The 11670-nt window shown below is 42.5% G+C and overlaps 1 long non-coding RNA gene across 1 annotated transcript in view; it reads right to left on the bottom strand.

The window, feature by feature from the left end:
• LOC114005469 (uncharacterized) overlaps positions 1 to 11670 on the bottom strand; it is a 58572-nt gene that overhangs the window by 452 nt on the left and 46450 nt on the right. Inside the window, exon 2 of the long non-coding RNA XR_003547322.1 lies at positions 6268 to 6271. This is a non-coding gene — a long non-coding RNA (uncharacterized LOC114005469). The remainder of the gene's footprint in view (positions 1 to 6267; positions 6272 to 11670) is intronic.

Below are 11670 nucleotides of genomic sequence, written 5' to 3'. Positions count from 1 at the left end.
CTGCCGTTGGAGCGGGCCCTGGACCACATTCGGGGCGCCCCCGCCCGCCCCCTCTCCCTCCCGGCACCCCGTCCCCTCTTCACGCGGCAGCCTGCCACCACCACGTCCTCCGGGTTCCGGGGAGGGGGCCCCTGTGCTGGGACTCAAAGGGTTAACTGCGGGTTTCAGTGAGTGGCGTGTGTGCCCCCGCGCGCTCCCGACGTGTGGACCATGGTGAGAACTTGATGTGGTGCTAGTGTGTGTTTGCGTGTGCGGCGTCGTTTGCGTTTGATGCGTGTGTTTGTGGTGTGTGTGTGTGTGTGTGTGTGTATAGGGGAGAGGGTACAGAGAAGTCCTTTAACCTACTTACAGAGCCTTGTGTGTGTGCATGTTTGTACGTATGTGTTTGTATGTGTGCGCTTGTGTCTTTTTAATTAGGTCTCTCCAGTTTACACGGAATGGGATCCTTACTACAGGATCACGTAGCCATTGGGAAACCCGCCGTGGACTTCATCTTGGGTTCTGGGCTTGGGCTTTGGGAGGATTATGGGGAAATGAATGGCACCTTATTTGGCCTTATGTTGGTACCCCTGAAGGAACATTTTTCCAAATGATGGAGTCCAGTTACACTCGGACCCACCGTTTCATATGTAAGAGAAATGACCAAACCCTGAGACAAATGAGACACTGTCACTTTAAATTCCACACTGGGCAGACTCCAGGATTCTGATGGGAATGTGAAGGCACTGGATAATGGGTGACAGAGAAAGGGGGAAGTCAGGGTGAGCTCTCTATCTGGGGCATGGTGAGTCTGGGGTAGCAAGTGCCCTGTCTCTCTATTTGTAATCACACCAGCCTGACAGCACCTCCTGCACTGGTGCTTTGAGGGAAGAGCTGGGCAAGTTTGCATGAATGCCCCTGGGGGTAAGGAGAAGGTGTCCTCGGGGACTTGCTCATCCGTCACAGGTGCACAGGGTCTCAGAGGAAATGTCACTTAGGGGCAGCTCCGAATAACATGGAAGGAGATGGATGGGGCACTTCCCAATGACAGATTCTTCTTACCTCGTCTTGTCAGGGAGGCTTGAGAAGCCCCCAGAGAATCTTAGCCTAAACTGTGTCTCTTGTGGCTCCACTGGAGTTAGGGGGCTATTGGGAGAAGGCAGAGAGCTTATGTGCATGTGTGTGTATGCGTGCGTGTGCGTGTGTGTGTTGTGCGTATGTGTGTGTGCATGTCCGTGCTGAGGGAGATCTACAGTTTGGGAAAGCTGTGGGTGGGAACCCATGACGAATGTGGCGGTGATCAACTTAAACCCCTGTCAGTTTGCACCTTGCATCTCTTGTTTGATTCCAGAATACAGCCAAGGGCAGGGGACCATGGGAAGAATCTCAGTGAGGAAGATAGGTTGGGTCAAGGCCCACTTTCCTCTTTTCTCCACCTCCTAGGAGGCTTGATAGAGTAGTCCCTTGGCCACCCTGGCTAGGTAGTGTTGGACGTGGGCTTTCGGGCCAGCCATTGATTTGATTCCCGGCTGCCTTTTAAAGGCTTCCCTACTCAGCAAAAATGCTGAGTTTTACTGCTGTTAGCATGGCTTCCAGACTCGGCAGCTGTTACTTTCTCAAGGTAAGAGGCAGCCTTTCTGCTCTCAGGCAGGAAACTAAAGACAGGAGCTGAGGTGCTGGGACCCAGCCTCTTGCCTACCTCAATTCAAGGGACCCTGAAAAGGCCTTTTGGTGGGGGTGGGGGACAGTAGAAATATACTTGGATTAATAATTATATGTATACATGTGTGTATGGATGTGTGCACGCGTGTGTGCATACGTATCTTCTTGGGAGAGATAAAAGCAAACATGTTTGCAGGAACCTGCCCTGGAGGGTGGGTGACTGCTCTTACCTGTAGGCACTTGCAGACATACCGCTCTCTGGCCAGGGGCTGATACCTCTGGCTGGTCTTCACATAGCCACGGAGAATTTCCTTCTGGAAACTCATGTCAGAGCAAAGCCCCTCAGTTCAATTTCAGTAGTGGGTGTGAAGACAGAGGGGGAGGCCCCATGTTGGGAACTGCTTGTATTTTCTCTCTTTTTTCAACTCGTAGATGATCTAGGCTGGACTCAATCATCTACGAATTGAAAGATTAAAGAGCAGAATATTGAAGAGCAGACGGGCAGTACTCCGTGGCTCAGAGAGTGGATGAGAATTCCCCTACGTTGTCTAACAAGCTGGTAGCATTCCTAGGGCTAGAATCTCAGCTGCTTGTCAGTCAGATGATGTCCTCTCCACTCCACCACACTGCCTGGGGACTATACATTGCTTCCCATTCCTACCCTACTATGCTGTTCCCATCCAAGACCGTCTCGTCTTCCCTCGTCAAACTTCTTATTTCAGAGATTCATTTCAAAGCTTCTCCATCTGGAAACATGACCCTGGAGAGAAAGGGTCCAATGCCTCAGTCACTCTTCCTGATAAACATGCGTGCATGCACACACACATACATACACCCAGAGAACACAGATTCTCCAGTGTCTTCAGACAATTACACACAAGCAAAGACTCAACACTGAGTGTAACTGCAGCAAAGCATCTGGACTGTACCTCAGCTCTTTACGTAGGAATGCTTTGCTTTCCCAAGAGCAAAATGTACACCTATCTACTGATGTAAATTCTTCAGACAAATTAATTTCTTTATATTTAATTAGAATCTCATCCCTACATGTATACATATTGCAGGCACCAGAGATATGCAAGCACACCTACATACATGTATACATACAGATCCACTAATCTTTCTTACTTGCTCCATTCCCCCCAAAAAGAATTAACAATCTTCCTACCGAATTGCATTCCCCAGTATAAAATTATCTCCAATACGAAGACTGGGAGTCAAAGCCCCAGGGAAGGGAAAATAGGAAGCTTTGTGAAAGTGACTCTTAGGAAATCAGAATCAGGCTCACTAAAAAGTGTAATCCAGACTTCTAGTTGCTCATTTTGGGGTGCGGGCAAGTACGAAGAAGCTGGGGATTTTTAGGCTCCTCCGCAGTAGAGCCTTTTCCATGCAGGATTTTCCAGGGCTGGATGGCATTTTAGCTCCCAGAAGGGGGAGCTGTGACTCCATTTCAACCAAGGAGAAGCAGCTCAGAGATTCCAAATCAGCTGTTGGGCCCCCATTGAGTTTAGATGGCCCAGCTCAGGCTGCAATGAATATATTTGCAGCGGTTCAAGCGGGACCATAAAAACATTCTCCCTTGTTTAGGCTAAATACGACATCTCTTTCTTACTGCTTGTGATTGTTTATGTTATTGACCACAAAGTCCTCTATTTCTCTGAAAGGTCTTTGCCCTAAAGGCACTTTAGTTGTGTGAGGAGACATTTTCTGATTTGATTCTCTCTTTTCCCCTCCCAATTTCTTAAATGAAAACACCTTAGAACAGGGTACCAAAGTTAGACCTAATACTGCTCTTTCTCTTTTCTGTTTTCCTTTTGCTAAAGTTCAAAGCTTAACAAATTGACTCTTGAACTACTGGCACCTGTACTAAGGTCAAGAAGAGGGTCAGGTGAAGAAGATGGGTCTTCGAATGTCATTCTTCAAATAATTCCCTTCATTTTTTTCCAGTCTAACCCTAATATAAAGAATCTTTACCATACTTTCCTTCATCTTCCACCTTCAGCATCCACTTTTTAAAACCTTAGCTATATTTTAATGTCCAGCTCAAATGATCTGCCCAAGAAGTCTTCCCAAGACCTTATTTTTGAATTGATCTCTTTTTCTTTTGTCTTTCTATGTAATTTTGTCTGAGACTATTTTAGCTCATGTCATTGTACATCCTGTTTTTTAGCTCCATAGGTATAGATCTGTCCTGCCCTTTTCCATATGGTCTTCTTAGGTGCATCTTTGTATCCCTTAGGGACTGACACATTGCTGTTGTTCTGTAAATGTTTGCTTTGCATTTCAAGTTCAGTCTCTGTAGTCTCTTTTTTTCTCTCTCCCTTACTTTCTCTTTGACAGTTGCTTCATATTCACTCAAAGCATTGCAATTATGGCTTTGAAATTACACCAGCTATACCAACAATACAGGGATACTGGCGATGATACAGACAGGTAAAATTATACCCTACTTGGAAGTGAACATTGCCCTACTGTGTTCAAGGATCTTTAATTTGGTTCTCTCATTTAATCTTCCTACACAGCAGCAGATACAGTCCTTTTATAGAAAAGGCAAGTGAAGCCCCTGCTGGTTAGGTCCCTTACCCAAGGTCATATAACTACAAAGTTAAAATTTCAGCCTAAGTCTTCCTTAATTTAGCATCTCTGCTCTTTCTATAGTACTACTGAGTTTAACAATAACTGTTATGGGTGGTTGATAGGATCAGGTTGTTCAATAGATGCCAGAAATAGCCGGGCCATGTTATTAACTCTTTAAAACTGATGATATGAAGATGTCTTGGAGTGACTGGAACAAAAAATCTCAGTGTTTCCTCTGAGAGAGTCCTCTAAAGAAACCTCTGAAGGATTTTTTTTTTTTTGGAGAGGTTTTTGCTATAGGGCGCGTGCGCTCGCCAGACAGACAGAGAGACAGAAAGCGAGAAATCACCCCCCGGGGGGATGGTCACGCTGCAATCCCTTCTCCTCCATTCTCCTCTTGGGATCTTGGGCACGCACGCACACGTGCCCGGCGTGAGTTTTAAGCCACTGGGTCCGGGACGCGAACCGCGGTCGACTATGTGGGAGTCCAGTGACATAGCCATTATGCTAACTGCTGGTTCCCTGAAGGATTTTTAATAGTCAAAGCTTTCTCCTTACTTGAAAATCAAGAATCTTTTTTGTGATATCTACAATACATAGCTACTCAGTCTCAGTTTTTGTACCTAAGTGACAGAAAGTTAGTTACCCTACATATTAGTCTACATTGTATTTGAAGAGCTTTCTAGAACTGTATTTTTTTTTAACTCTAACCCTAAATCTACCTTTAATCCATAAACCTCTAAATAATTCGTAACCTCGTAAGTATAATTCTCTTCTGGTTTTCAGTTCTTCACATATTATGGTGCTTAATCATATCACCACAAGTATTCTCTTTCAGAGGAGAAGGGCCATCTTCTCATCCCTGTCTCCTGTAATATTCATTTGTAAATCCCCACCATGTTGGATATTGTCCTATGGACATTCTCTAGTTTATAGTGCTTTCAAGGCTTAGAAGCCATAAAGGGGGGGGGGCCTGAAATTGAGAGAGGATTAAAAGGGAGCATTCATTTATTTATTCAATGAATATTTATTAAGTGCTTACTGTTTGCCAAACATGACTTTAAACCAGTGCTGTCAAGTAGAACTTTCTGTAATAACAGAAATGTTCTTTGTGATGTTCAATATGGTAGCCACCTTTTATATTTTATTTAATTTGTGCTAATTTTTATTTTAATTTACATAGCTACGTGTGACTAATGACTATGGTATTGAACAGTGCAGGTCCAGACATTTGAAATGTATTGGGTTGTCAGAAAAGTCAAGATGCATTTTTTTGCATAGAAAAACAGAAAAAAATATGTCAAGACTTTTCTGACAGCCCAATATTAGCATGAAAGGGGTCCCGTTTTCATGGTGCTCATACTGTAGTCGGGAGAGATAGATAGTAAATGAGTAAACATAGATAAAATAAGTTCGTACAATTAAATGTTGTACAGGCTAGCCAGTGGCATGGTGGTTAAGGTAGCTGGTTTCCACATGGCTGACTGTGGTTCAAGTCTCAGACCTGACAGCTTGAAAAAGCCCACTACGTACATGTGCGTGTATGCCCAAAATCTTGAGAGGAGAATGGAGAAGGGATTGTAGAATGGCTATCCCCCCTGGGGGGGGGGTATCTTTTCACTGCCTCTCACCCCCATCCATGTCTGTCTCTGGGAAGTGCAAGTGCCTTGCAGCAACACTTAAAAAAATAAAACTAAACAAAAGAACAAATGATTGGGGTAATATACTAGAAAGGAATATTCTAGAAAGGGATGTGACTTGTACAACCTTAGATAGTGTAGTCAGGAGATACCTTCCCTGATACTGGAGCCAAGATTTTTTAATAAAAGAGAGGGATCAGCCATATGCTTATGTGGAAGAAAAGCATTATAGTTAGAGGGAAGAATAAAGATGGCATCACTACCTAATATCATGCTTATAAGATCTAAGGGATAGACTAAAAGCCAGTGTGGCTGAAGCTTTTGAATGAGTAGATTCTCATGAGATTAAGAAAGATAGCCAGGAGCCAGATCACAAGGCCCTGTATGAAGGAGTGAAAGGTTATTACACCTCCCTGGTTGAGAAATAGGCAGTTTGAGGATTGGGAGTTTGGGAATTAACAGACGTTCATCACCACATACTCTCAGTGGGTTTACATCATATATATGTGTGTGTGTGTACATGTAGATTTTTTTTTCATGTGAGAGAGAGAGAGAGCAGTGAGTGGGGTAGAAACCCCATCTTATGAGCTCGGTCATGCTATATTTCCCTTTCTTTAGTCCTCTAGTCCACCAGAATTCTGGGCACATTCTCGGTGTGTTTTTAGGGCTGCTGATCTGGGGACTTGAGCTGAGGTAAGCATGTGGCTTCCGCCTCCATAGTCTGGTACACAATCAACTATATCACACAGGTTGGTCCCTTCATTTTCATTTTTCAATAAGTCTTTTCAACAAGTTCTTCTCATCTTAATTTATAGTCTTATTCTGAGTACCTTACCTTGGAAATACCCATGTCTAAAGGGAGGGGCAAACAGGAGCTTAGAAAATATATAGAAAGGGAGGAAGAGAATGAATACCTGGGGAGAAGGTAATTGAAATGAAGTCTGGTGGAAAAGGATGAAAGCTGGAATCAGTTTGAGTCAGCACATGTTTATTACATATCTTGTCTAGGAAAGGACTTGAAGAAAGTGACTTAGGGGGCATGGCGATGAATCTTATGAGGTGCTGGCAGTCTCAAAGAAGGGACAGACAAATCCATAAATAATTATCATTCATGATAGACTGATCATTTGCACTTCAGAAGTTCTATGAGAGTTTGGGGAAGGGAAAAACAAAAGGAAGACACATAAGTAGTGAGAGTAGTATGGAGGAGGATGACAAGGAAGATAAGCTCTTGGAGATCAGATGTTTATCTTTTCATTTTATATTTTCATTCATTCAAATTTCATACAATAAGGGTACAGGGATTCAAGGTGCCTGACTCTCATCTTGGCTTCTTTCACCGTAAATCTGAATCACCTTAAGAGCATAGCTTTCTTTCTCTAGGCTTCTCTTCTGTGTTGAGAAGGATCAACTGTGTTTAGCCCAGCTCCATGGAAAACATTGCATGACAAAGTTCTTGCAAAAGCAGAGAAAGATACACACAGTAGCCGCCATGCTTCATCATTTTAGACGTTGTCTCAAAAATGAGCAAATCTAAAAGAAGCCATACCTCAGAGCACAGATTGTGACTCAAGACAAGGTAGCTGAGTGGGATAGATGGTGATCCTGTGCCTCTGTTGCAACTCATAATATCAAAGTGATTAAGTGTTAACATGAAATGCACTGTCCTCCTGGAACGCAGCAACCTGGAAAGGCTGCCTAGAAATCCATAGACAGTCCTTGCTACCGAGGGGGCAAAGAAGACAATTAAGAAGATAATGAGGCTGAGGAAAAGTTAAATTAGTTTCTTTCTTTTTTTTTTTTGGTATGAGGGTGAAAGGGAACTTTGTCTCCCAAGGGAATTATCTGTTGGAGATTGCTGATGGCCTTAAGGAGAATAAATTGAATAAGACTGGGTGTGAGAATAGTGGTAAATTGCTGGGCCTGCCTGCTATCCACACATAGGAATGGAGAGGCTGGTGAGAACATGAAATAGATCATTGCGATCAAATTCTGTTCTCAGAGGGTGCAGAGCTGTATACAAGAATGTTGGGTTCCTCTTGGACATAACTAAGAGTCCATATCCTCCCCAGGGTGGGCGATAGATTCACAAGGCATTTAACAAAAGCAAGATGCAATAATTTTTGTGTGTGTAAATTGCAAAGGTCGGGAGCAGCAGGGTTTCAAATAAATGACCATCTGAACAGTGAGAACCCTTTGTAAGGGTTAACCCAATAGTAGCCCCTGGAGGTTTTAAAGATATAATTTATCTAGCCTTTCAGAGATTCTGCAAATGAGCCGGTGGGAACTTCTGTGAGAAATAATGGGTAGGTACGAGGAGTGATGTGTCACAGCTGAGTTACAGATTACAAACTGATCCAAACAGTAAAGGCAGGCACTCAGGATATGGTTGCCTTTTAGAGGACCCATCATACTACATGGTCAGTTCTCAAGTCTCCATTCTAAGAAGTAGTAGTCTGCCAAAGCAGATTAAACTTGTGGGCTATAGAATTGCTGGTTTCCAGAAGCCCCAAGATAAAGCAGGAAGAGCATTCGGAGATCTGTTACAGAGACAACTGCCTCAAGTAAGTTCATTTCCATTTATGGGGCTGGTAGTAGATGAGCTAAATTTCTCATGGATTCTGATACGTTCTGAGCTGATAGGCATAGCACCGGAGAAGGACCTCCAAGGAGTCCTGGCTGGCACTGTAAAAAACATCTGCACAAGCACGGGAGACATTCAAAAAGAAAATCAGCACTTTGGTATGTTTAGGAGTTTAGGAGAAAGATTGAAAAATAGATTATCCGACAAGGGTTAGTAATAGGGTTTTGCTGCTCAAACAAATTTTGGTGACATGATTCTTTTAGATGAAGTGGTCCTTGTCAAATGCCATTGCCAGAGATGGCCAAGGCTGGGGAGGGCTGAGAGAGGGCATAAAGAATTTTATTCTGAATGCATATCAATGGGACAGCAACATTCAAAATCCAACGAAGCCTTACAAATAAATGATTCCTGAAAATACTACCAGGTCTGCCACAGTTTTGCTTGCCCTTTTGTTTATTTTCTGACAGTGGGAATTAAACAATTAGTAGTGGATGGAATTTGAGGGGCTTCTGGAAGGTTCTTCACTTACAACATTTAAAAGTGGCTGGAATGTCACTGCAATAAAAGCACTCTCGAAATGGAAAAGCACATGTACTAAGCATGACACATGTTCTTTGTGTTGTAAGAGGTAGGTGATATAGATATCTATTGAGTATTCTCAGCAAGCTCATGCCTAAGTAGTAGTATGCCCTGTTCTGGAGATGAGGAAACTGAGGCTGAGCGCAGTGATGCCACTTGTTGAAGGCGATACACTGAGTCGATGTTCATTGTCAAAGATTTTAATCTACTTCTGTCTGACCTGAAATTATAGTGGTTGAAAGTATGGGTGTAGAGTCTGAATTCCTGCTCTGCCACTTACTAGCTGCGTGACCTTGGCCAGATTGCCTAAAGTCTCCATGCCAGTTTCCTCATCTGTAAAATGAGAATAATGATAATAACTCCAGGTAGAGATAATGTGGTTATCTAATGAGTTCATACCATTGGTGCCTCAAACAGTACCTGGAAAGTCATCAACACTATATAAACATTAACTATTATTACTTTTTATTATTGCTACATCCTGTTTTATTAAATTAAGCATGGTTAGTACTCCCAGGTATATTCTCAAACTGGAAATGCCATGTAGGAAAGAGATTATTAGTAGGTTGGAGGCACTACCTTGCAAATGAGCTCACTCAATCATTTTACCAACCCCCTCCCCACTATGTGGCAGTGTGATAGCAGCAATTAGGGAAGAGATTGAAAAAAAAAAACAACAGGAAATGTCATGAAAAAAAATGCCAAGTGACTGAGGCAGATTTTTATTTTAAATGTTCTGTATTTCCATGGGCTAGGAACAAGATAGACATAATAATCAAATACAGACAGGATCATCTGCCATCAAAGCTGAAGTTCATTCCACATAATCAAGTCCAACATTTTCCCATTTTTTAAAACATGTATACTCTTTCCTCTCTAAGACAAATAGTATCTGTGTTAGTTCTAAAACCCTAGCCCTTTGAAATCCATCTCACTAGGTTGGTGTTTAATCTGTAAGGCCAGGGTAGTTATCAGGTACAAATGGGAGAGTGTCTGATTAACAGCATGCTGGATACTTTTGTGGTGCCCCGGTCTACTGTCTTCCTCCTCATGATTCTCCTCTTTATCAGTATTATGATTTATTTCTTCAAGTGCTTGATGAAGATATTGTGGCTCAGAGGTGAAAAAATGTGTCCCAACGTATAGAATAGGTGACAGCATCAGGCTCAACCCAGGTCTATCATCAGCCACTAAACACAAGTCTCCTTCATTGAACTGCCTTCCCTCCATCCACCAGTCTAAGACCTTGTCCAGCTGTTAGCAGCTTGAAAACCTCCCCAAGTTGAGGTGGATTATTGCTGCTTGGTCTCTACAGTCTTGAGCTGGGTTGTTGCAAATCTTCAGCCATTTTGTCATGCAGGCTCTGCCCTCAATTCTGGTCTTGTACACGCGTAAGTGAGAAAGGCATCTATCTTACATGTTTTGGGAGATGTTATAAATGGCACCACTGGAGGGAGGCTTCTTAAATCTCCTTAACAATCTGCATTTTGCTTTCTCTCCTTCTTTATCTGTCAGCATCATGAATATTTTTCCCTCTTCCAGTGCTTTCTGGCTGCCAACTTCATAGCCTCTTAAAATAGTAATTCAACTTCACAATGCCTCAACAGGAAACCTTAGCTTAGCATGTTTATTTGCACCCTAAAGTTGTGGAAGTTCAAATGCTGCTGAGTCTGGGACCAATAGTTATAGAATAAGCTACTTTTTCTTTCTGGTCTGGAGCCAAGAGCCAAGATCTTACTTTTCTCAGGAATAGAATCATAAAGCCACTTCTGATAACAGTAGCACTTTTTAAAGCAGCTCAGGAAATAGTAGGGTGGATGTGGCATAAATTGTGACAGCCAGATGTTACAAGAGAGATATGCACACACACACACATACATTTTTATATATACACATACATTTTTATATATGCATTTTTTTCTCTTTTCATCTTTCTCCTTGCCTATCTCTTCTCTTGAACACATGTATATGTCTATGTATAAAGAAAAGACATTTGAACCAGTTGAAATCAGGTATGGAGGAGAAGAGCAATAGACATGGGGAAAGTGTCTAAGACAGATTTCTGTTTTCTTAGTGATGAGCCTGCACTTGGTCTTAAGATGGCCTACTATCAGAAGATGATCTGGGGATGGGACTTCTAGCTATAAATGGAATGGAAAACACATGTGGCCAATATAAATGTATATTAAAATATTTATGTTTGGGTAGGTCATGTAGCCTAGTGGCCAAAGGAAGTTGGATTCCACATGACTGACCAGGGTTCAAATCCTGGCCCTCATGGCTTTAGAAACATTCTGGGCATGTGTGAGTATGTACCCCAAATCCTGACAAGATGGAGAAATGGAGAAGTGATTGGGATGTGCCCATGCCCCATTTGGGAGTGCTTTCTCTCTCTCTCTCTTTTTCTCTCTCTCTCTCCCTCTCTGTCTTTCTCTGGTAAGCACACATGCCCTATGGTAATTAAAAAAAAAAACTAGGTTTCTTAGTAATCAATAAATGAAAACAGTAACATGATGCCACATAGCTTTATCAAGTTTTTTGTTTGTTTGTTTTGTTTCAAATTTAATGGCAGCATCCAGTTTTGGCAACAATACAAGGAAAAGGACACTCTCATGTCACCTTGGTGGAAATCTATATTGAACACAGCCT

Source organism: Tupaia chinensis, unplaced genomic scaffold, assembly GCF_000334495.1.
Source record: "Tupaia chinensis unplaced genomic scaffold, TupChi_1.0 Scaffold143843_1, whole genome shotgun sequence".
NCBI classification, from domain to species: domain Eukaryota; kingdom Metazoa; phylum Chordata; class Mammalia; order Scandentia; family Tupaiidae; genus Tupaia; species Tupaia belangeri.
The sequence above is the reverse complement of the archived record's forward strand: the minus strand, read 5'-3'. Positions and strand labels throughout refer to the sequence as shown.